We start from the raw sequence: 27,719 nt of genomic DNA on the forward strand, positions 1-27,719 counted from the left end.
ATTTTTATGTTTGTTGTTTTCCTGTTGCTGATTTTGATCTCTATATTAAGGAAAAAAAACTATTTTCAGTGAATTGTGACAGATAGTTGGCTACTTACTTTACAATTTTTATGTTTGTTGTTTTCCTGTTGCTGATTTTGTTAGTGCATTCTCTAGGACTTTTAGCACAATGTTGAATAACAGAGGTGCGAGCATATAGTCTTGTTTCAAATCTTAGGGAAAATGTGTTCATTATTTTCCTGTTGTCCGTAATAACTGTAGGTTTGCCCTGAATCAAACTTAGGATATTCTCCTCTTTTCTAGTTTTTTGAGCGTCTTTATTACAAATGGATGTTAAATTGTTACAAATGCTCTTTCTGCTTCTATTGACAGGATCATGCCTTTTTGTGTGATTTTCTCAGTAATTATGTTAATGTGATGAATTATATTGATTCATTTTTTGAATGTTGAAACAATCTTGCATTCCTGAGATAAAAAATACTTTGCCATAAAATAGTATCTTTTTACAGGTTTCTGAATTGATTTGCTAATAATAATATAATTTGTTAAGTTTTTCTCTTATTCATGAGATATCAGTATTTAACTCTCTTTAATATCTTTGTAAGACTTTAGTATCAGAGTAATATTTCTTCTGCTTCACTTTTTCGATTTTGCATACCATTGGCATTATTTAGTCCTGAAATATTTAATACACTTTACCAGTGAAAATTTGAAATTGAAGTTTTCCTTGTGGAAAAGTTTTTATTATAAATCTAACACTTCAATGGATATACTGCTGTCTAAATATTTATTTCTCCTTGATTCATTTTTGGGAGGATATGTTTTTCAATGATTTTTTTCCTTAATTAATCAAAGTTATCAAATTAACTGGCATAAAATTGTTCATAATATTCCATTATTACCATTATTACACTTTCAATATTTATAGGGTTTGTGAATATTTTGCTTTCATTCTGAATATTGTTCATTTTTTTTCCATTTTTCCCTAGATTATTTTTGCTTGAATTTTATCAATCTTATTAATTTTTGAAAGAAATATATTTTGCCTTTGCTTATTTTTTGCCTTTTTTGACTTTATTAATTTTTGTTTATATCTATTTTTTAATATTTGTTCTTCTACTTATTAGGATTTATTTTGCTCCTCTTTTTCTTAATGTGTAAATAAAAATAATTTTTAAACTTTTTTTCTAATATAGATATTTAAATTATAAGCTTTTCTCTGTGCGTCTAAGCATTACTTAGTTTCGTGCTGCAAATTATAGTTTGTTGTAGTTTTCATTATGATTAATCTTAAAATAATTCTGAATATTTTTAAACTTTTTTTCTAATATAGATATTTAAATTATAAGTTTTTCTCTGTGCATCTAAGCATTACTTAGCTTTGTGCTGCAAATTATAGTTTGTTGTAGTTTTCATTATGATTAATCTTAAAATAATTCTGAATATTCCTTTGTGATTTTAATTTTGTCTATGGTTTGTTTAGTAGTCTATTATTTAATTTCCAACATTTGAAGGATTTCTAGATATCTTACTGTTGTGGATTTCTAATTTAATTCAGTTCTAGTAAGAGAATATACTCTTTAAGCTTTCTGTCTGTTTGTTTAGTAGTCTATTATTTAATTTCCAACATTTGAAGGATTTCTAGATATCTTAATGTTGTGGATTTCTAATTTAATTCAGTTCTAGTAAGAGAATATACTCTTTAAGCTTTCTGTCTTTGAAATATACTGAAAATTGTTTTATGACTCGGCACATGATCTATCTGGGTGAATATTTATTGTATTCATGAAAAGAATGTGTGTTCTTCAGTCATTTAGTATGATAAGTTCTGTAAATTAATTAGTTTGTAGTTGTTCATGTTTTCTAATATTCTTTCTAATATTTTTGTCTACTTGTTTCAAATACTGAGAGATGTTAACATCTCCAACTATAATTTTTATCTATTTTTTCTCCATTTAGCTCTGCTAATTTTCCTTTTAATATTTACAACCTATATTATTAGTTTCATGCACATCTAGTATTATGTATTTGTGATTAATTGAATGTTTTATCATTATAAAATGTCTACCTTTTTTCTGAATTAGCTTTTTCTAATATTAAGATGGGCATCCCAAGTTTCTCAGGCTTATGTTTGCATGGTACATTTTGTTCCATCAATTTATTTTCAACTTATGTATATTTTGTAAAAAACCTTCCTTAGAGTTGGCCTGATTAATCCATGTAACATTTAATTTAATTACCAATACAGCTGTGTTGAAGTGTATTGTCTTGCTATTTTTTTAAATTTAATTAATTGATTTATTTTGGCAGCTGGCCAGTACTGGTATCTGAACCCTTGACTTTGGTGTTAAAACACAGCACTCTAACCAACTGAGCAAACTAGCCAGCCCCTATCTTACTATTTTTAATTAATCTTTCTTATTTCTTCTTTGCAGATTTTTTTTGCATTAAATGTATGTTTTCTTAGTGTTACATTTTATTTTTATATAGACGTTAGTTTTTCCTTTAAATCATTTCTCAGTGACTAATTTGGGACTAACAATTGTTTCTTAAATTTATGACACCATACTTAGAGTTAATATTGGACCAATTCACACTTCACATCTGACACTTCCCGATTTTCCACTTCATGCTTCCCATTTTCCACTTCACACTTAACCACTTCACAAAATATTGAAATTCGATATAGTTTCATGTATTCTCCTCTGTTTTTCCTATTGTTGTCATACACTTTTACCAACATATTAACAGAAACTCCTCTACAGTACATTATTTGCTTGAAATCATCATATGTAAGTAAATTCGTAAAAGAAAACAAAAAAAAAATAGTTTTTTATATTTACCCACATGTTTGCCATTTCCCCTGTTCCTTACTCTTCTTGTGGTTTCTAGTTTTGTGGCCTTGAATGCTAAAGAACACCCTTTAGGATTTCTCATTGTACTGGTTAGCTGGTTACAAATTCAGCTTTCTTTTAATTAAAAATGCCAATCTTTTTGTTTCAATTGAAGGATATTTCTAAGGATATAGAATTATAAGTTGATCTGTTATTTTTTCATCAGTTTAAAGATGTGTTTCATTATCTTCCTGTCTCTTCACTTCTGAAGTGAAATAAGCCTTTATTCATATTATCCTCTCCCTATATGCAATGTCTTTTTAAAATTTTCTCTGGCTGATTTCAAAATTTTCTCTTTATCTTTAGTTTTCAGTAGTTTGTTCATGTTGTTTTCAAGTATGATTTCTTTTTTTGGCAGGGGGTGGGGGGGTCGGGGAGCAGGTAGTCTAGAGTTAACTGACATTCTTCCTAAGTTGATATTTTATGTCACATTTGGGAAATTTGGGGTTAGTTCTTATCAAGTATTCCTTCTTTCCCATTCTCACTTTCATATCCTTCTATGACTTCAATTACAAACATGCCAGGATGTTTAGTACTGTTCTACAGGTCACTAAGTTTCTGTTCCCTTTTCACCAATTTTGTTTCTCTTTTTCAAATAAGATACTCTTTATTGATTTCTCCGGAAGATCACTGGCCCTTTCTTCTACTTTCTCCAAGCTGTGGTTGAACCCATTCAATAATTTTTTATTTCACTTATTTTAGGTTTCAATCTAAAATTTTCTTTTTTTTAAAGTAGTTTCATTCTTTTGGAGAGCCCTTTCTTGTTTACTACTTATGAACATATTATTCTTTTAGTTCTTAAACATACTTTACATAACTAATTTAAGATGTGTGTTTGCTCATCTAATATCTGGGTCATCATGGGTTCAGTTTCCATTTTCCTATTATTTTGCATGTCTAGTAATTTTCAGATTTATACTAGAATTTTTGGATGACATACAGAAGAAATTCTATATTATTTTATCCTCTGAAGAGTGTATACTTCCACTAAAGAATGTTTATTTTTACTTTACCACAGAGTTCAATTAATAAAAGATGTGTATAGACTTGGTTTTGTCTCAGATATGTATAGGCTTAGTTTATTAGACTCGATCCATGGCAGATCCAAGATATTTTATACACCCTCCAACTTGGCAGGAATTAAATTCAAAAGTCTGACTCCACTGAGGATACTGCAGAACTTGTTTTAAGGGTCTGTTAGGGTGAGGATAGATCAGGCCTCATTATGTTTCTTTCTCCCAAAGTATGTCCTCTACTCAACTGGATTCTGAGTATTAATGACATATTAATGAGACATAAACAAAGCGTTCAAAAGTCTTATATTCATTCAGTCTCCAGCTTTTCCTTGCACTGCTTGACATGTCTTTTCTGCTCTCAGTCCAGCATCATCCTCTCTGTAGTCCGCTTTTCTTACGCGTACCTTCTATATATTCAGTCCAGTCACCAGCCAAAGATCTGTAGGGAACTTCTGCAGAGAATTTCACCTTACCTCTTTGCCTTTCTCTCTCCTCTCTGGAGACCTGCCTCCAGATTCTAGATTCTTCAGTAGGCCAGAACTCCGATTTCTATCTCACAACCTCAGTGGAGCTACTTTACTCTGCTCAGGCTCAAGCTGTCTGCATCTTAGACGTGAACTTATCCTCAGGTGAGAAACCTCAGTAAACACAAACTCACCTCTGAGTTCCCCTTCTTTCAAATGTCATAGGCTTGTGCTGTCTTTTATCCAGTTCCTAAAATTAATCGCCTTTTTTTGTGTTGCCCGGCATTATAATTGTTTATGTTGAGAGAGCTAATCCAGTTTTAATCACTTAATCATAGATGAAAGTAAAAACCCAACACTTCCCTACCCCAATTTGTATTTTAAGGGAATCCTAACCCTAATATATCTCATTCAGCTATACAGAACTCATTTTTAAAAGATTTCTTTAAAATATTTTGTTGAAGATATATGAAAACCTTTTACGTTTGATTTCTTGGCAAAAATAAAGAAAAATTTATTCTGTGATAACACTAAATGGTATTCAGATTTGGTATCTTTAGTTGCAGTGTTTAAAACTTCTTACAAAATAGAAGCCACAATATAATTTAGGCATTAGCTAATTGGAATTACACTTTGCTTACTCCTGCTCTTCCCATAATCCCATCTGTGGAAATAAATTTAAAACCTTACCAAAATAGCACACAGATCCACATGTGCATTACCTCCAATATCCTATAATAATATGTCGAAATATCAATACAATGTATATGTCCACCAATCATCATCCGAGCAATAATGTGTTGGCCAAAAGCTTTAGCAGCACTTAATGACATATCATCAGCACTACTTTAGTAATACAGGAAATTGGTGAAATCAAACCCGGTTTATCATAGAGAACAAAACAATAAAGAAAGAAAGTAAGCCAAAATGCAATTTCCTTCCTACTCTTGCAGAAAATATTTTGTTTATTATATTCTCCCTTGTACAATTCTTGGCGGAGCCATCCACCGTGCAGTTAGTCTTCCAGATCATGTGTGTTAGCCACCCTGATGTGCCCAGTGTTAATCTTACTACAGATCCTTTGTATATACAACCTTAATCAGGTTACTAAAAATTCCCTCCTGTTTTTTCTTATCCATAAAATGGGAATTTAAATATACTTACCTCACTGACATTGAAATATAACTTATCACTGACAAGGGATTGTATTCCTCCTCTTCATTAAAAAATTCATAGTTTTTACTAACAGGTATAGACCACTTCAATTTATTCTCACCTAAGATTAAACTCATCTTCCCCTAAAAAGTGTATAATTGTTTAATTTCCTGGCTGAAAGCTAGTTAATTAATCAATTAAGCTTTTAAACAAATAAAGGTAACTTCCAAATTGAGGCAATTAATTTGCTTCCATAATTTTAGTGTTAATTCATTTATTCAGAGCCTCTCTAAAATGGTTAATGTTTCCTAATGCTTTTTTTTGCCAGAAATAAACATTATAACGTCATTTTTAGTTTGTCCTATTTTGATATCATGAGTCCAAAAAGTTACTTAACACAGTAATTTGTTTTAGTGTTAATTCATTTATTCAGAGCCTCTCTAAAATGGTTAATGTTTCCTAATGCTTTTTTTTGCCAGAAATAAACATTATAACATCATTTTTAGTTTGTCCTATTTTGATATCATGAGTCCAAAAAGTTACTTAACACAGTAATTTATGAGTAACATTACAGCACATCTGCTGCAATTCTTGTAGCACAGTATTTTATTTATTTACTATTTATTCTCTTATACTTTAATGAACTTCAACACAGAAGGAGCAATTTATTAAATGGGAACAGAACAAATATGTGTACTAAACTTGTCTGTGCCGTGGTTAACTGTTTGGAAAAAAATAAATAAGAACAGTTCTTGACTTTTGTAATGATGGATAGGTGAGATTAAATTAAATCTAAACCATATTTTGTTAGTGTAGAAGATTTTTTAAAAGTAATTGGGACAATTAAAAAATACACATGCTTCAGTGAACTAGATTGTAATTGTAATTATAAGAAATTACAAATTTGACAGATTTCTAAAGCAATAAATTTTATTTTTTGAAATACACACATACAAACATACACACACACACACACACACACACACACACACACTCACAAAGGGAAATGTGCTCCATATAGATAGCCAAACTTTATTATAGTACTGGTAATACTCTAAAAAAATAATGTATTTTCTAATACTTGCAATATAAAATTAATTTAATAATATTTATCATTTAATTGGTATATTTGTATTCTATTTACTTATATAAGACACAAGAAGTAAAGTGATTAAAATAGCAATATTTTAACTCTACTTATTTTCAAAATGGGCATATTTTCTTGGTCTGCTCTTTTTTTCTCCTGGAATCTCATTTTATGTTTTCAAAAGACCGCAGGAAAACTGGGGGAAAGTCCAATAAATCATAACTGGAGAACAGGTGCTTCTTCATTCTAAATCTCTGTGTAGGAACTTAGCATGCAGCTGTACTCATTATATAACATTTGTGAAAATCTCTTCACTAAGAAATTAGTTCTCAAATTACACTTGAATTTACTTTCCATTATATTTTTCAACTTAACAAAATAAGTATTCTGGAACTTCACTACAATACATTTCTTAATAGTACGTGTCCTTAATATACCAAAATGATATCAGTTAAACATACTTTTACCATGAACAGCACCATCACACTGACAAGGTATGAGGTATATGGAGTCTATTATTAGAAAGAAAAAAATGGTAAAACGATGAGACTATCTAACATTTTTCAGATGAGAAAATTGTGGTGCATAGAAGAAAAGAGAATTGCAGCTAATAGGTGACAGAACAAAGATTAACTAGGACTCAAGACTATTAACTTTCATTTCCTTGTATTATACATTTACAAGCCTGCCTTCACCATGGATTATTAAAAGCAGTCATTAAATATACTTGTAAAATGCATTTGGTTGCAAGCCTGTAATTTTAACATGTTAGCATGCTGATACCTGCCTGGTTAATGTTACAGAGTTAAGGCCAGAGAACAGACTAAAATTAGACATTATAAGATACGGAGACAAGTTTAAGTTTGTGAGTGACTGTCAACTGGCCATCTAGTCCAATTATTATCAGATTTATAATTAGATTTTCTGACAGATAATAGTTCATGTGGTTTCCAGAGTTAAGAAGAAAAGTCTTACCTATGATTCTATAATTATTTAAGGTACATTATCATAATTAACCCAACTGGAACATTTTGATGACTTTGCAGAAGGGTTAGGGCTCAAATCCCCTTAGACTTATTTTATTGCTATCATGACAGCATCAGTGTTCTATAACATCCAATCCTTTTTCCCCCTTAGGTATTAGGTGAGGCATTACTCAGAAATGAATAAAACAAGAAATGCAAACTGCAGCATTCCTGTAACTTACCCTATGTTTAATAGATAGAATATAAATGCAGGTGAAAAAAAGTGATACACATCAGTGTGATTTATTTGAAAGGGAAGAATTACATTATGGGACAATTTAAAGTGTACATAAGTTCTTTTGCAAAACCATTTCAGAGTGCAGCAGTATTTTGCCATCAATAACAGTGGAATGAGATGAAGAAACCAGATGCCCCAGAGGGCCAAATCTATGAAAAGAGCTATAAAACTAAGATATGGTGGACCAAATATTTTAGAATACTCTGTCACAGTTCAATAGGTGAAAACTAATGTTTTCTTAATCTAAGAGGGTCATTAAAACATGGGAAATCATATTTACTTGGAAGTAACCTAACCTAATGTAAATTGTTAGAATTAATCAATCAATTGATTTTTATTTATTTATTTTTTTAGGAAATCAAAGTCATAACTTCAGGAATATACACAGCAAAGTACAGTGACCAAAATGTGAATTTAAATATTTTACTGAATAAAAAAACTACATTTTTCCAACTTTCACAATCAAATATAACTAAAATATGTTTGGTCAGATTGAAGAGTTCCAAGAAATTTTTCTTTAACTTTCTTTTCTAGTCAATAAAACTCAAGATCAGAGTGCTAAATGCATAAATCCACTCCCCTTTATTTTCTGTGTTAATGTTTTGTCTTTTTTATTATTGTAGTAGGTACTATTAACATGAAGGATGATCTATATACTTATAGTAAATAAAATGTTAATATTAACTTGTCCACAGACCTCTATGATGTAAAAAACACTTGAATTATTATTTTATACAAATTAAATTTTATTTTATACAAATTAAATTATTTTGGCATACCTCTAAGAAATATGTCAAAGTAATATTTGTTTCTTAACAAAAGTCAAACAAAGTCTAACAGAATATTAATTGGGAAATATATTCTTAAATTAACCATTAAAAAGTAAAATAACTGAATAATGTCATAAGTGCTAGAATTTCAGGTTTTGCTTAAAAGCTATAACACCAATCACACTTTTGGTGGTTGGGTAGGGTTTCTGGAAGCGTGAAAATTATACATTTTTTTCAAAATCCTTGAAATAAAAATCTATAGGTTTTATAGAGCACTTGTGAGTCTCACAAATTAACATCATTTTGTATGATTGGGTCACTTATTATGGTAATTTATTTTATTCATTTTTCTAATTATTCACTCAACAAATATTTTCAAATGGCCTTATGTGTTAAGCATTATTGAGCTGATGAGGATTCAGTAATAAAGAAAACACACATAGGACAAAAGGAAAGAGTAAATGAAAATCTCCACCTCCAAGGACCTTACAATCTAATAGAAGGAAAAACACATAAAACAAATACATATATAATGTGTCTTATAGTGATGAGAGCTTTTTTTAAAAAGTACTAAAAGAGGAGCATAGAGTATTCATTATGTGGATGACATGAGATGTGATTTAGAGTGGTCGTGAAAACCTCTGACGAAGTTGTGTTAGGGCAGACTGAAGGTGTAAATCATGCAGATACCTAGGGGAAAAGTTTTCTCAGAAGAGAGTAGCAAGAACCAGGTCTAAGACTAAAGTATTTAGGATGTTGCAGAAACAGCAAGAAAGCTAGTGTAGCCACAAAGGTATGTGAAGGGAAAGTGGTAAAAGGTCACTTCAGAGTAGTACAGGGAGTGATGTATAGGATTTATAGCTTGGGTTAATCTTTGCAATCTAGTCTGAGTGAGATGTTAATCTGTGAAAGATGCAGGGCATTTACGTGGCATAATTTGACTCAAACTTTGTAAAGAGGTCTCTGGCTGGAAGGTACATAAGGATGAAGCAGACCGGAGAGCTAGGAGACCAGTACAGCAATCCCGGTAGAGAAATAATGGTTCTTGGATTAGTTGTAAGTGGAAAGAACTGGTCAGATTCAGGATACACTTTGAGGGAAGATCTGACAGGATGTCCTGATAGACTGAATGTGGGATATGAGAGAATAAATGGAGACAGGAGAGACCCAAGGCTTTTGACTTGAGCCACCAGAAGAGTAGAGGTGTCATTTTCTGAAACAGGGACAAGTATGGGTGGATGTGGTTGGGATAGTGTAATCAAAAGTGCTATTTTAGACATTTTAAGTTTAAGGGCCTATTCTGAAGACATATGGACCATTTAAATTAATATTCTGACACAGAGGTCTGGAATTCAAGGGAGAGGTAGAGGCTACCAATATAAATTTGGTGTCTAACAGCATGAAGATGGTATTTAAATCCATGACATGGGGTTATACCACTTGTAAAGGTTGTAGATGAGATGTGTGAGCACTCCAAGGTTAGAAGGCAGGAGGAGGAAGAGAAACCTACAGAGAGAATGGAGTAGTCAAATGAGTGGGAAGGGCAGCTAGGAGAACAAGGTATCCTCTCAAGAAAGTATTTGAACGAGGGAGTGAATATCTGTATCAAATATAGAATCAGTACGATGAAAACTATGTGAAACTGTATAATTGTGGGTTTGGAAATGTGACCATTATTAGTGGCAAAGACAGGTAATGTTTGGAGGGAGTGAATATCTGTATCAAATATAGAATCAGTACGATGAAAACTATGTAAAACTGTATAATTGTGGGTTTGGAAATGTGACCATTATTAGTGGCAAAGACAGGTAATGTTTTGATGGGATGGTGACAACTAAAACCTTCATGGATATTCAAAAGAGAATGGGAAGAGAGGAATTAGACATTGCAATTTGAAGAAACTCAAAGAGCTTTACTTTGAAGTGGAACAGGGAAGTCAAGTAAGGTGATGTGGGGACAAAAGAGAGTGAGAGGTTTTTTGACTGTTTTTGCTTTTTTATGGGGGATATTGCAACATATTTGTGTGCTGATGGGAATGGAACAGTGATTAATGTGATTAATTTGGTTTTCTGTAAGCATCATAACTGTCTACCTAATTTCATTTATTTTCTTTTGAGAAAACAATATTTGCACATACAATGCATGCCCCTCGATTGGAACTTAGGCTGTCACTAATTTGGACTATGTGGAGCTCAAATAAGGGGAATCAGGAGACAGGAGCAAAGGGAAAATAAAGTAGGTACCCCCCAGATATTTTGAACTTTTATAAAAGCTATCACAGAAGAATTTCTTTGATATTTATTCCACAGAAAAGGTTGTATTGAAACATGTTGACTTGTAATGTGCCCTAAATTCTAAGAGAACTACTCCTTTATTTTTTAAGTTGAAAGACAAATCAGAAGCAGCATTGTCTGAGAAGGCTTAGGCAGGAGGTAAGTAGCTTTGCAATAGAACTGAGGGAGCACAGACTCGCAGCAAGATAAGCTGGGGGAAATATATCCTCTCATAAGCAAGCTGGTGTAGGAATATAGGACAAAATATTGACCCTGAGACCAAAAAACATGTTATGTAGTGCCCTCCATGTGTCCTGGAACATTCAGGGAAGTATTATGTAATGTCCGTTAGAAAAATAATTTGTTAAAATAAAGTGAGTATGGTTATTATAAAAATAAAAATAACTGAGCCATTAAGGAATATACTTCTCATGTAATATAAAAACAATAACAATTTAGACTATTGTGTGGTCAGAATATTCTTACGACAGTAGTGACCAAGTAGCCTTTGGATTATTTATTGCTTTTACACCTATGGTATTGTTACTATTAATAATAAGATCAATTAAATTTAGTACCTGCTAACATGGGCTAGCTCCATGTGCAGGATTTCACTCTCATTATCACAGCAACACTCTGAAGAAGTATTACCATCAACAGGTGGTGATAAGGGTATTGAGGCTTAAAGAGCAGAAGCTGTTCCAAATTCCACAGCTGTTAATAAAAACCAGAGCTCCGGAGTGAACTCTGGTCTGATGGAAGACCCAGGTACACCTTCTCGAAACTTTGCTCTCTACCTATGAGAATTTTTATTAGTACCACTGAGGAAGGGAAAGAGCAAATAATTGTATCCATTTTGCCCTTAGTTTCCTTATCTCTAAAATGGGAGTCCTAATACCTATCTTCTGGGCAACCTGTGGAAGTCAAAGAAACCTAACAATTTCAGGATGTGCAAATCCCAATCCTGACTTCATCAACGTTAGGTACAGATATTTTGTTAGCTACTCAGGCTTATAGCAGACTATGTGTAAATTAAGACAGGTTTTGTTTTGTTTTGTTTTTAATCTCTACCTTAATTTATGAGTAGGCAGCCACATTTGTTTTCTACCTTTCTCTATTTTAATTACATTATTTTTTTCCTTTAGTGTGATGGATATTATTTATATGTAATGAATAAGTAATATTAAAGTGAGAAAAATTACTAACTTCTAAATATAAAACAACTTCATCTTTACAATTGCTCTTTTCTATGCTTGCAACTTACAGAAAATTTGCTTTAAACTCATACATTTATTTTTATTGATTTAACTTTTCTTCGTTTTTTGGACTAGGGAAAGATTTTGATGTAAGTGAGTCTAAATGGTAGGATCAATTATGATATAACCAGAACACATTCTCAACCATTCACAATAATAGCAATAGGGTCAATAGCCATTACTTTGTAAAGTAATATAGGTTTTATAAAATATTGTTTTGCCATAGGTATGCTTTTCCATTGGGAACCTTCTCTCTATATAAACTTATACTCCAATATCTGCAAATGGAAAATACTAAAATGATGAAAACTCAAAATTCATCTTCAATCTTTAGGGATTTAAGAACTAGAAATTATTAAACCAAAAAAGAAAGGATATTAAAAGGTAATTGTAATAAAATGATGAACATAATTGTTCCACCTACACATTAAAGTATCTTTTAAATTTATTAGTAAATAGTCTCATTTAACAGTTTGCCACAGACCACTGATTTATTATAACTTCACAATTTGTGGCATTTAATGCACAGTAAACTCTCTTTTTTACTATATATTTTTTTTGTTAAAAAAGTTGTCAACCATAATCTGGACAAAAAAGAGAATGGAATGGAATGCTTTAAAACTTATTGTATCTTAAAGCTTTATTTTTATCATCTCTGTGCAATACATTTAAGTCAATTTAACTTACTACTCAAATAAAATGCAAAAAAAAAAAAAAAAAAAAAAAAAAAAAAAAAGAAAAAAAAAGAAAAGGCTGCTTCACTCAACTTAGTGTTTTAGTCAGAGTTTTAATGTATTAATCTGGAGCCAGATACTTCTATTCTTCCAGTTTTCCCTCAGTCTTATATGCTAGTCTTGTAACACTGTGTCCTTTGATATAAAAGCACCATACCAGTTCTTTATTTAATGGTATCCTGAAGGAAAAAAAAATTAAAAAGAGAGAAAAAGAATAACAGCTTGCCTCAAACACTAAGGAAACCAATATCTAACAACTTGTCATTAATTTCAAATGGAGTAACTTCTCCAGATGGCCACCAAAGACCAGCTGATGAAAACAGGGCACCCTCACTTCCAGCAGCAATTTGACTGCTGGTGTCAGTTTTCTATTTTTCCTGTTTCCTAAGGGTTTTGTGGTGATTTCAGTACACGATTTGGATGTCTCAATATCCCAGCCTGGCCTCAAAGTGGGAGCTGATGAAAACAGGGCACCCTCACTTCCAGCAGCAATTTGACTGCTGGTGTCAGTTTTCTATTTTTCCTGTTTCCTAAGGTTTTTGTGGTGATTTCAGTACACGATTTGGATGTCTCAATATCCCAGCCTGGCCTCAAAGTGGAAAACTGGCAACAAAATAACACACCCAAGGACAAATGGGAACAAGGTTATACAGGGATGATGTCATGCAACGGACTCAGTGAGTCCCTTAAAATACCACTTTCAGTACACACAGGAAGGAAATGCATGTCCTGGAATCTGCGGTCTCTGGGACATTATGACATCATGGTGTCTACTGAGGTATTTTAAGTAAGCATAATCTTCTGAATAGAGATGGCATGGATAACTTTCTTAAACATTTTAAGATTTCAGTAAACACATAGATAGCCTATCTAAAACTTACTTTTTTGTTTCCAAAATAAATCTCAACTTCTTTAATTTGGGTGAAAATAGAGAATTATTTAAATCACCTAATATAATGTTTATCACAAAATTTACTTTCCATTCACATAGTAAGCATGACGAGGAATAGTAATTTCAATAACATATATTACTAATAATCATAAACATATAAAAACTTTCTAGGAATGTGTAAAACCCTACTGCTCTAAAACACTAAAGAAATAGGAACCTTTTCCAATAAATTATGTTAAAATAATTTTTCCATTGACAACACTTTTTCTTTTAAAAGTTTGACAGTGAAATTTAACTAAGAAAGATGGAAGATGATATCCTAGATGTGTTTAAAGTCAGCTGCTGTTACTATGTAAGTTTAATTATCATAAAAACCATGCTACTTCTCTTAGAGAACTTGTATACATTATCATATTATGTTTTTTGGAAGGTACTATAATATGAAAGTATGTTAGCTTTGGATTATAAAAATGCACAGTAATATGTGTAAATTATTAGAGCAAGATAAATCTCTGATAAATTAATGTCGAATATGAGCAATGTATCTAAACAGTTATTCATATGGGATTATATAGTCATATACGTATGGGAAATAAAATATTTTAAAGCAACTTGGACGTCAAAAAAATCTACAAAATCTAATCTACTCATTCATTCTAAATTCTTATTGCATGACAATAAAAAATTATCCTGTAAGCATTTCAGTTACATTTAAGTTGTGTTTAGGATGCCACACAAGAGACCCATGAACACTCAAATTTGGCGACAGTGTGGAAAAGATGAAAAACTCTGAGTTTTTAAAATTAAAGCCACATGGAAATTAGATTTAGCTATTGTTTCGTCCCTGGATTTTAATATTTTTGCTTTAATTTTGTCCATCTTACCCATCCCCCTCCCAAAAGCCCACATAAAATAAAGGTTAAATATTTTTGCAATATAGGAACATGAAAGTTCCTAACAGTTTTGTCTTCTCAAGCTAAATACCAAGTAACATTATGAGCACCCATTTAAAATAAAAGGAAACAATTTCATAATATTTTGAGAGATCAATATAGATCATTTACTTTTTGTTTTTGTATTGTTTCCCATTTTATTAAATTTATTTATCTTGACACATAACAATTATATGTATTAATGGGGCACACTGTGCTATTTGGGTACATGTGTACAATGTGTAATGATTAAACTAGGGTAATTAGCATATCCATCACCTCAAACATTACTTATTTCTTTGTGTTGGGAATATTCAAAATCCTCTCTACCAGCTATTTGAAATTATACAATACATTGTTGTTAACTACAATCTCCATGCCAGGCTGTAAAACTCTAGAATTTATTCTTCCCATCTTGCTGCAATTTCGTATCCATTGACCAACCTCTCCCTTTTCCCTCTTACATCCTCCCCTTACCAGTGTCTCCTCTCTTCTTGACTTCTATGAGATCAACGTTTTTAGCCTCCATGTATGAGTGAGAATATGTGGTATTTATCTTTCTGTGTTGGTTTATTTCATGTAATGTGAAATTCTCCAAAGTCATCCATGTTGCCTCAAATAACAGGATTTCATTCTTTATTCCACTGTGCATAAATATATCACATTTTCTTTATCCACTCATCTGTTGATGGACACTTTGGTCAGTTCCATGCCTTGGTTATTGTGAATAGAGCTGTGAAAAACAAGGGGACACAGGTATCCCCTTGACATATTGATTTTTTTTCCTTCGGATATATAACCCAGTAGTGGGATTGCTAGATCATATGGTACTTCTATTTGTAGTTTTTTGAGAAACGTCCTGTTTCCATAATGGCTGTACTAATTTACATTCCCACCAACATGTATAAAAGTTCCTCTTTCTCTGCATCCTTGCCAGCATTTCTTTTATTTCCATTTTTTTCTCTTTTTGATAATAGCTATTTTAACTATAGTGAGATGATATCACATTGTGGTTTTGATTTGCGTTTCCCTGATGATCAGTGACGTTGAGCATTTTTGGCCATTTGTATGTCTTCTTTTGAGAAATGTCTGTTTAGCTCCTTTGCCCATATTTTAAATTGGATTATATGTTTTCCTCACTGTTGAGTTGTTTGAGTTCCTAGTACATTCTGGATATTACAGGATATTATTCCCTTGGAGAAAAAAATAGTTTGCAAATATTTTCTCCCATTCTGTAGGTTGCCTCTTCACTCTGTTGATTGTTCTCTTTGCTGTGCAGGATTTTTTATTTTTATATAATACCATTTGTGCAATTTTGCTTTTGTTGCCTGTGATTTTGAGGCTCTATTCTTAAAATCATTGCCCAGTCTGATGTCCTAATGTGTTTCTCCTGTGTTTTGTCTAGCAGTTTTATTGTTTTGAGTCTTATATTTAAGTCTTTAATTCATTTTGTGTTGCTTTTTCCTATAAGGTGAGAGATAGGGGTCTAATTTCATTCTTCTGCATATAGGTATCCAGTTTCCCAGCACCATTTATTGAAGAGACTGTCCTTTTCCCGATTTATGTTCTTGGTGCCTTTGTCAAAAATCAGTTGGCTGTAGGCATATGGATTTATTTCTTTTTTATTAGTTATGAATATTCATGAGATATAAAGCTGATTGTCATGACTGGTGCCCAAGATGCGATGGCCAGATCCATACTGGCAGCATGCCCACTAAAACAAATTGAGATTGTACCCCATGTCCCCCACCCAATTATCCCCAACCTCCCTCCACAACCCCTTTTCGCCACTCCACCTTGTATCTTTCGGTATGCTCTCTTCCTATTCAAGTCCAACACACCTCTGTCGTCTTTCTTTCCTTCCTTCTTTCTCTTAGCTCCTACTTATGGGTGAGTACATGTGGTATTTATCCCTCTGTGCTTTTCTTATTTCACTCAACATAAGTTTCTCCAAGCTTATCCATGTTGCAAATGGGAGAATTTCCTTCTTTTAAATGGCAGAGTAGCATCAGTGGTGCATATATACCACATTTCCTTATGCACTTGTCCACTGATGGACATTTAGATTGGTTCCATGTCTTGCCTATTGTAAACAGAGCTGCGATGAACAAGGAAGTGCAGCTATCCCTTCGACATGATGATTTCCATTCCTTTGGGTATGAAATTCCAGAAGTGGAATTGATGGATTGTATGAAAGATATATCTGTAATTGTTTGAGAAACCTCCATACTGTTTTCCATAGTGGTTGTACCAAATTACTGTCCCACTAACAGTTAGGAGCATTCCCTTCTCTCCACATCCTCACCAGCATTTGTTATTCTCTGTCTTTTTGATTATTGCCAATCTAACTGGAGTGAGATGATATCTCAATGTGGTTTTAATTTGCATTTCCCTGATGACCAGTGATATTGAGCATTTTTTCATGTACCTGTTGGCCATTTGTATGTCTTCCTTTGAAAAATATCTATTCATCTCCTTTGCCCATTTTGTAATTGTGTTATTTGTTTTTGTAGCGTGTAATTGCTTGAGTTCCTTGTATATTATGAATATTAATCCCTTGTCAGTTATATAGTTAGCAAAAAATTTCTCCCACTCTATAGGTTATCATTTCACTCTATTGATTATTTAGTGTGCTGTGCAGAAGCTTTTTAGTTTGATATAGTCCCATTTGTTAATTTTTTCTTTTGTTTCTTGGGCTTTCAGGCTCATGTTCATAAAGTCTGTGCCCAGACCTAGTTCCTGAAGTGTTTCATCTATATTTTCCCTTAGTAATTTTACAGTTGCAGGTTTTATACTTATGTCTTTAATCCATTTTGAGTTGACATTAGTATATTGTGAGAGATGCATGTCTAGTTTCATTCTTCTGAATATGGATATCCAATTTTCCCAGCACCACTTATTAAAGAGGCAGTCTTTTCCCCAATGTAGATTTGGTTGCATTTGTCAAATATCATATTGGTGTAACCTGAGGTGTGATTTATTGGTTCTCTATTCTGCTCCACTCATCCAAGTGACTATTTTTATGCCAGTACCATGCTGCTTTGGTTTCTTTAGCTTTGTGGTACAATTTGAAGCCAGGTAGTGTTATGCCTCCAGCTTTATTTTTTTTTTTTTTGACTAAGTATTGCTTTGGCTATTAGAGGTCTTTTTTGTTGTTGTTGTCCCATATGAATGTTAAGATTTTTTTTTTCCATTTCTGTGAAGAATGTCATTGGTATTTGGATGGGTTTTCATTGAATCTGTAGATTGCTTTGGTTAGACATTTTCACAGTGTTAATTCTTCCAATCCAAGAGCATGGAACATCAGTCCATCTTTTTGTGTCTTCTTCAATTTCTTTCAATAGTTTGTAGTTCTCATTGTAGAGATCTTTCACATCCTTGGCTAAATTGATTACTAGGTATTTTATTTTTTTGTTACTGTTTTAAATCGGTTTACTTTCTTGATTTCTCTTTCTGTTAGTTCATTTTCAGAGAATATAAATGCAACTGATTTGGGGGCATTTATTTTGTATCCTACAATGTTACTGAAATTATTAACCAGCTCTAGGAGTTTTTTGATAGAGTTTTCAGGTTTTTCTATATATTTATATCATGTCATCTGCAAATAGGGACCGTTTGACTTTATCTTTTCCAATCTGGATTCCCTTTCTTTCTTTCTTTCTCTTACCTGATTGTTCTGGCTAGTACCTCCAGTGCTATGTTAAATAGATGTGGTGAGAATGGGCATCCTTGTCTTGTTCCTGTTCTTAAGGAAAAAGCTTTCACTTTTTCCCCATTCAGAATGATACTGGGGGTGAGCCTGTCATAGATGGCTTTTATTGTGTTGAGATTCTTTCCTTCTATACCTAATTTGTTGAAAGTCTTTATCATGAAGGGATGTTGAATTTTGTCAAATGCTTTTTCAGCATCTATTGAGATAATCATATGGTCTTTGTCCTTGAGTTTGTTGATGTGATGTATCACATTGATTGACTTTCATATATTGAACCATCCTTGCATCCCTGGGATGACTCCCACTTGATCGTGGTGTATAATTTTTTTAATGTGTTGCTGCATTCTGATTGCTAATAGTTTGTTGAGGATTTTTGCATCTACGTACATCAAGGATATTGGCCTGTAATTTCCTTTTTTGTGTGTGTCTTTACCTGGTTTTGGTATCAGAGTTATGTTGACTTCACAGAATGAGTTTCAGATTTTTTGGAATAGTTTGAGGAGAATTGGTATTAATTCCTCTTTAAAAGTTTGATAGAATTCAGCTGTAAAGCCATCTGAACCTAGGCTATTCTTCATTGGAAGATTGCTGATTACCACTTTATCTCGTTGCTTATTCTGGTCTGTTCAGGATTTTTATCTCTTCTTGTTTCAGACTGGAGAGTTTGTATGTGTCCAGAGCTTATTGATATCTTCTAGGTTGTCATATTTGTTGTCATTCAGTTGTTTATAACAGTCTCTCATGATTCTTGATATTACTGTGGTATCCATTGTAATGTCTCCCTTTTCATTTCCGATTTTTCCTATTGTGTCTTCTGTCTTCTTTTTTTTTGCTAACCTAGCTAGTGATTTGTCTATTTTATTTACCTTCTTGAAAAACCAACTTTTTGTTTTGTTGATCTTTTTTATTGTTTTTTAGGTCTGTATTTCATTAAGTTCAGCTCTGATCTTAATAAATTCTTTCCATCTGCTACCTTTAGGATTGGATTGTTGTTGTTTTTCTAGTCCTTTGAGGTGTATTGTTAGGTTGTTTATCTGAAGTCTTTCCATTTTTTTTGATGTGTTTCTTGCAATGAATTTCTCTCTTAGAACTGCTTTGGCAGTATCCCACAAGTTTTTGTAGGATGTGTCTTTAATTTCATTAGTTTCTTGGCATTTTTTGATTTCCTGTTTAATTTCTCCTTGGACCCATAGGTCATTCAAGAGCCTATTGTTTAGTTTCCATGTTTTTGTATAATTTCCAGAGTTTTGCTTGTTATTATTTTCCAGTTTTAGTCCATTGTGGTCTGAAAAGATACTTGGAATGATTTTTTTTTTTTAATTTGCTGAAATTAGATTTGTGACCTAAGATGTGGTCTATCCTGGAGAATGTTCCATGTGCTGATGAGAAAAAAGTATATTCTTTATTGGGTGAAATGTTCTGTATATATCTGCTAGGTCCAGTAGTCTAAGGTGTAGTTTAAATCCTGAGACTGTTTGTTGATTTGTTACCTGGAAGATCTGTCACCCACTATTAGCAATATTAGGACCTATTTCTTTCTTTAGCTCTAAGAGTGTTTGCTCTATGTATCTGGATGCTCCAATATTGGGTGCATGCATATTTCTGTTTGTTTTGTCTTCCGACTGGATAGATCTTTTATCATTATATAGTGGCCTTCTTTGTCTCTTTATGTTCTTTGTTTTAAAGTCTTTTATCTGATATAAGAATAGCTATTCCTCCTCATTTATGGTTTCCAGTTGCATGGTATATCTTTTTCTATCCCCTCCCTTTTAGTGTGTGTGTGTCTCTAAAAGTAAGGTGGGTCTCTTGAAGACAGCATATACTTGGGTCTAGCTTTTTAATCCAATCAATCAGTCTGCGTCTTTTCAATGGGGAGTTTAATCCATTCATATCTAGGGTCATTATTGAAAGTTGTTGTTTAATTCCTGTTATTTAATTGCTTTTTGATGATTTAAATATCTTTTGATTATTACTTTACCTTTTATTTCTCTTCTTCAATGTCAGTTGGAAATTTGAGGGGGCATGATTTACCTTCTTTCTCTTTCTCACTGGCATTTTTGTTTTAACAGCAAGTTTTGCTCTTTTTTGTGTATCCACCATAGTGATCATCATTATTCAGATTACAGATGAAGGACTCCATTGAGAATTTCTTGCCGGGCTGTTCATGTGGTGGCAAACTCCAGCAATTTTTACTTGTCTGGTAAATACACTATTTCTCTCTCATTTCTGTAGGAGAGCCTTGCTGGGTAAAGAATTCTTGGCTGGCAATCTTTTTTCTTTTGGTATTTTGAATGTAACACTCCAGTTTTTTCTGCCCTGTAGGGTTTCAGTTGAGAAGTCTGCTATTACTCTGATGGGGATTCCCCTATAGGTGACTTGACACTTTTCTTTACCTACTCTTTGAATCTTCTCTTTGTCTTTGAGCTTTGCAAACTTGACTATAATGTGTCTTTGGGAGGTTTTTTTTTTTTTTTTGGATTGAACCTGTTTGGGGACCTCTGAGCTTCCTGGAAGTGAAGGTCTGCATCTCTCCCTACACCTGGGAAGTTTTCTGTTACTATTTCCTTGAATAGGTTTTCAATAACTTTTCTTTTCTCTTCCCCTTCTGGAATACCCTTAATTCAGATATTAGAGTAGTTGAGGCTGTCTGCTATCTCTCTTAGATTTTCTTCATTATTTTTAATTATTTTTTCCTTTCTCTTTTTTTTTTTTTTGGATGCCTGGGTTATTTTGAAAGGACCATCTTTGAGATCAGAAATTTTTTCTTCTGCTTGCTCTAGCCTGCTGTTCAAGCTCTCTGTTGTGTTTTTTATTCCATTGAGTGAATCTTTCATTTCTATGAGTTCTGCTACACTTTTTAAAAGGCACTAAGCTCTTTGTAAATTTCCTCTATCATATTCTGGATATTATTTCTTGTTTCATTGTGTTCTCTAACTGAGTCTTCTTTTATCTCTTTGAGTTTTCTTAAGATCATTGCTGAGAATTCCTTTGCAGACATTTCATGGATTCCCTGTTCTATGGATTTTGAAATTTGAACATTACTGTATCCCTTCAATGTTGTCATATCTTCTTGGTTGTTTGTAGTTCTAGTATTTTTTTGTTGATGTTTGGTCATCTGTCAAGGACTTGCTTCTGTTTCTCTGGGGTTGGCTATGAGATAAAAATTTCTTCCTCTATTTGCTGGCTCTACTGCTGACTCTTCTTCTATCCATGAGGTTGAGTGAGTTTCAGGTTGCCTGTAGAGTGGCCCTGGCTGCTACAGTAGTGGTGAACTGTCCTTGTGGTGACAGTTGTGGCAGTGGCTATTTTCCACCACTTTGTTTCCTGTTCTGGAAACCATGGGTGTAGACTGAGCCCCCAGTGCCACAAGGGTCTCAGTTCACCTGGGTGGCTGCTGCAGCTTTGGTTGCTTCCCTCCGGGCCTGAGATTGAGCCCTGGTGCCATGTGAGTCTTGGCTCACTTTGGTGGCTCCAATGGCTGTGGGCACTTCCCTCCAGGGCCTAAGACTGAGCTTCAGTGCCACATGGGTCTTGGCTTACCTCCATGGCAACTGTGGCTGTGGTCACTCCCCTCAATACCTTAGGCTGAGCCATGGTGTCATGCGGGTCTCAACTCACCTCGGCACCGGCTGGGCCTGTGGGTGCTTCCCTCTGGAGCCTAAGACTCACATGGATTTATTTCTGAATTCTCTATTCTTTTCATTGGTCTTTGTGTCTGCCTTTGTGCCAGTACCATGCTGTTTTGATTACTACAGCATTGTAATATACTTTCAAGTCAGGGATTTTGATGCCTCCCACTTTGCTCTTTTTACTCATGATTGCTTTGGCTATTCAGGGTCCTTTGTTGTTCCATATAAATTTGTATATTGCTTTTTCTATTTCTATGATGTATGTCATTGGTAATTTAATGGGGATTGCATTGAATCTATAGATCACTTTGGGTAGTATGTTCATTTTAACAATATTGATTCTTCCAATCCGTGAATGTGGAATATCTTTTCATTTTGTGTCTTCTATAATTTCTTTAATCGGTGTTTTATATTTCCTTGTAGAGATCTTTCATCCTCTTGGTTAAATGTATTCCTAGGTATTTTTGTTTGTTTGTTTGTTTGTATCTCTATTGTAAGTGAGACTGCTTTCCTTATTCTTTTTTCTGCTAGTTTGTTGTTGATATATAGAAATGCTACTGATTTTTGTACATTAGTTTTGTCTTTGGCAACTTTACTGAATTTATCAGGTCAAAGTGATTGTTGTCAGAGTCCTTAGGTTTCTCTCTATATAAATTATGTTGTATGCAAACAGGGACAATTTGGCACCCTCCTTTCCAATTTGGAAGCTCTTTATTTATTTTCTTTATTTATTTTCATGCCTAATTGCTCTGACTAGGACTTCCAGCACTCTGTTGAATAAGAGTAGTAAGAGTGGGCTTCTTTGTCTTTAGCTTTTCCCTGTTTAGTGTGATATTAGCCATAGATTTGTCATCCACAGCCTTTACTGTGTTAAGATATGTTCCTTCTACATAAGACAAAGACAGTTCTTGGTTTTCTAATATTAAAGTCAAAAGGAATAAATAACTGTAAGTGAATCACTCCATAATTGATTATAGTTTTTGTTAGTGTTTAAACTTAATATTATATTTAAAGTCAAAAGGAATAAATAACTGTAAGTGAATCACTCCATAATTGATTATAGTTTTTGTTTTTCTTACATTTTATTTTCTTAACTTATACAGAGATAAGATTATATTTAACCTTTTTCTGTAGTATATGACCCTGTTTTGTAAATATGGATGTCATTTAAGAAGTACATTTATTGCAGTCTAAATATTATTCAAAATTAGCCTTCTTGTGTTGTAACAGAAATAAAGTAACCACAATATAGTCATAGCCTTTAAAATTAAATATTTATTTATCATGTTTAAAGATGATCAAATTGATATTCCATTAAAATGGAGGATATTTCCTAAAGACATTTTTATCACACAGCGGATTAGGTAGCATTTGTTCATAAAATATCACTTGAGTATTACACATTAAGCATATCAAAATTTACTAAAAGGAATATGTAGGGCCGGCCCTGTGGCTCACTTGGGAGAGTGTGACACTGGTAACGCCGAGGCCACAGGTTTGGATCCTATATAGGGCTGCAGGTTTGGATCCTATATAGGGATGGCCGTGCACTCACTGGCTGAGCGTGGTGCAGACCACACTATGCCAAGGGTTGCGATCCCCTTACTGGTCAAAATTGCAGTCTAAATATTATTCAAAATTAGCCTTCTTGTGTTGTAACAGAAATAAAGTAACCACAATATAGTCATAGCCTTTAAAATTAAATATTTATTTATCATGTTTAAAGATGATCAAATTGATATTCCATTAAAATGGAGGATATTTCCTAAAGACATTTTTATCACACAGCGGATTAGGTAGCATTTGTTCATAAAATATCACTTGAGTATTACACATTAAGCATATCAAAATTTACTAAAAGGAATATGTAGGGCCGGCCCTGTGGCTCACTTGGGAGAGTGTGACACTGGTAACGCCGAGGCCACAGGTTTGGATCCTATATAGGGCTGCAGGTTTGGATCCTATATAGGGATGGCCGTGCACTCACTGGCTGAGCGTGGTGCAGACCACACTATGCCAAGGGTTGGGATCCCCTTACTGGTCAAAAAATAAAAATAAAAAAGGAATATGTAAACTTTTCTTATTCTTTCCTTGATATATGTTACTGGCATACAAAGATTAAGTATATATTTGATATATCTTGAAATCTATTTTTCATTAGCATGTATGAATTTATAAATAACATTGGTCATATCTATCACTACTTTTTCAATAGCTGGTGTTAGAATACTTAATTTAAAATGTGCAAGATTATATGAGGTAGTCAGTTTGTCTTAAATAAATTCAACTCAACAAAATGATATGCATAAAAATTTTACTATGAGTAAATACTCTTTACATTTTAAAAATCTAATAATAAAATGTATTCGTCTTGACCTCAAACACTTTTAGGTAAATATCTTAGTGTACTAGGAAGCTGATGATAACTGGTTTTTGAAAACAACTACCACTGTTTTAAGCGTATTAAAATATTTTTATGTTTCATATAGAGATGCCTTCAACTATCTTGCCTAGGAAATTTTATTGGATAAATAAGTCTCCAAAAACATTACTTAACTTTAAAAATTACCTTTATTATGAGATATTGCTGACAAAAATGAATCTTGTCAAAAGGTAGACAAACATTATAATACTTTAACTATAATTTATCTCAATCTGAAGGATTTTTTTTTTCTGAACTTATAAAAAATTCCAGATGCTGGAAAATTTTAATAAATTAACATGGGGAACCTAATGAAAATATTTTCATTGTTTCTGTAATCTTTTAGCTCAAAAAGTTTTAAAAAAGTAAATTTTGCATACAATTTGTTTTCTTCTCCACTCTACCAACCAAAAAACAAAAGTAATGACTTAAGAAAAATAGGATAGCTTGTAGTTATTTTAAAAGTAGAAATTTTAATTCTATTTTTTAAATATATTCTTTCAAAGACATGGCATCATTACCTATAGTTGTTTCTATAAGATTACAGAGATCTAGTCATACCATTTTTTCTCTCTCTAATTTAACTGAGTTCACATGATCAATCAATACTAGCATGAAAAGAACCCAATTTGGTCATTAAAACAATTAGAACAATATTTCATCCATTTTGACCATTATTCAGGCTGATTAAAATAAACTACATGATTATTATCATAAAGATGTGATTATCTCATTATTTGGGCATCTGGTTCTAGTCCTTTTTTATTTTATTCAACATTATGAACATAAATGATGATTATATAAAATCAAATATTTGATATTAAATTTTACCTCATATTTGTATAATATTTTATAACTTAATTCATTTAACAAATATTTATTGAGTACCAATTATGAGCCATGCACTAGGGCTAATGCTGTGCAGTCAGTATGAATATATTATGGAATAAATTGTAGACTTCCCTTCACGGAGTTTACCTCTTACCGGTGGAAGAGAGCAGCAAATAAGCAATTTACTGAGCAGTGTAATGAGGACTCTACCAAGACTAACTATTGACTTGGGAAATTAAACAGGAGAATCTCAATCTAGTACTAGAAGCTGCAGAAACCTTTCTCGAGGAGATAAAAAGCCCTTTGGGAAGATGAAACAGTATATGGAAAGACCAAGAGGTAATAAAGCAAGAGAAACTGAGAAGGCAGGTGGGGGGAACATGAACGTGGACAGGAATGAAGAAACCATGTTGTGAATTTATAAATCGTGCTAGTTTTAGATTACATGTCAAGGGTGCCTTCCTTTCTTTTTTAATGTCAGATGAGAATGCTATCAAATTTGAATTGTAGAAATTCCATTCTGTATTAAAGCAATGAAAGTAAGTTTCTCAAAAAGAAAGGAAAAAAAATAGCAAAGTAAATACTGAAAATATAACCTTTATATTTAATGATTTAGTTTATTGCTGTCATGCATCTGTTCTGCCTCTTAGATCTTCCAGAATCATATGAAGAGAGAAATATATCTCCGGCCACCTATATGCATATGCATGTGAACATCATGTTAAGTATTTAAGCTATGTAACAAAACATCTTATGCCACTAATAATATTTTTAAAAATCCTTTTGGAAATATATTTGTGTTCTTTTAATAACCTATATTGAAATATACACTAACCAAATTTCGGTATTTTCTGAACTTCCAAACCCCTTCAACTGCTTCTTCTGAGATTCCCAGTCTAGCAGTGAAATTCACTGCAGTCTCAACATTTGAACATTTCCTTTACTCTTTGGCTTTAATTGATATCTGGCTGATCCTGAAGGTCCTATTTCACCTTCAGTCCTCTCAAGTAAGGGTTGTATTTATTTCAAAACTTGTGTACCAGAGTCATATATTTGTCTATCTGAGCAGGTATTATCATTTCTAAAACATTATTCCTCCCTCCTCTCTCAAAATAAACTCTCTTGAGGTAGATTCTATCAGATTATACCATTCATTTCCCATTCTTCCTGCAGTCATCTGCTTAAATCCAGCTGAATTCTACTCATTTGTATTTTTAGCAACTAGCTTACTGTCCTTCTCTTTATCATAAATCATGTAAGCATTTCTAATTATTTCAGTGCTCATACCAATAATCTATCCAATGATTTGGTCCCTCTCATTCTTTCTTACCTGCAAGTATCACAAATTTACTTTTGTCTAGATATGTGATTCCTTCCAAACAGCTTAATGTGCCTGGACATACACACACATGCATACGAGGGTACTAAAAGTTTGTGGAAAAATAGAATTGAAAGATAATACAAATTTTTCCATTATTTTTTTGAAATACTCATGTGCATAAATGTGCTTATAAATTCAAGACCTTAAACTCAAGAGAATCTTTAAATGTCACTAGTCAATTCATTCCCCCATGTTTTCTAAAGAATATTTATGTAACTTTTTATCTCTTCTCAAAGCTCAGAAATTCCCCTTCAAGTCACACTTTCAGTTATATACTTGCTTTTTACATCAAAACAAAAACAAAAATACAACAAAACAAAACAAACGAGTAAGCTCACCAAATCAACTAACCTATCAAAATCCATGACCAAATACTCTCTCCTGCTCCCCTGTTGCAATGTCTGTTCTGTCCTTGTCTCCCATCTCTACTGTTGTGGGACCCTGTAGAGCCCATCCACTCATGACTATGCAAGAACTTAACTTCTAAAATTATTTCCCTTTGCTTCTTCATCACCATTTTTTTTTTTTTTTGCTCTCTATCCTATCATTCTCATAGGTTTACTAATCTTAAAAAAAATGGCCTCACATTGTTCAATAGCTACTTCTCCATCTTTCCATTCACCTTGACATCAAAACCAATGAAATAATTTATCTCAACCAATTGCCTACTTTTCTCCTCTCATGCTGTATTTACACTATTCCACTATATCAATCACCTCACGCAGATTACTCTCATAGTGGTCAGCAATTACTTCCACTTTGCCAAATTATGTGATCATTTATCCAACATTGTAGTTAACCTATCATCAGTGTTCATTATCTGTACACTGTCTTCTTCTTGAAGCATCTTCTTCAGTTGAATCATGGAAACCTGTAAATCCCCAGATTTTGTGTACCTGCCATTTTTTTTTTGGACCTGCCATTTTGCAATTGTTTGAGGAACCTCTATACCATTTTCCATAGAGGCTGCACCATTTTTCAGTCCCACCAACAATGTATGAGAGTTCC

The 27,719-nt window shown here is 33.0% G+C and overlaps 1 protein-coding gene across 1 annotated transcript in view; it reads left to right on the forward strand.

The window, feature by feature from the left end:
- Positions 1 to 27,719, forward strand: part of BCHE (butyrylcholinesterase) — a 70,441-nt gene that overhangs the window by 12,213 nt on the left and 30,509 nt on the right. The gene's annotated exons all lie outside the window — the stretch shown is intronic.

This window comes from Galeopterus variegatus, unplaced genomic scaffold (assembly GCF_000696425.1).
Source record: "Galeopterus variegatus unplaced genomic scaffold, G_variegatus-3.0.2 Scaffold2135, whole genome shotgun sequence".
Classification (NCBI taxonomy): Eukaryota; Metazoa; Chordata; class Mammalia; order Dermoptera; family Cynocephalidae; genus Galeopterus; species Galeopterus variegatus.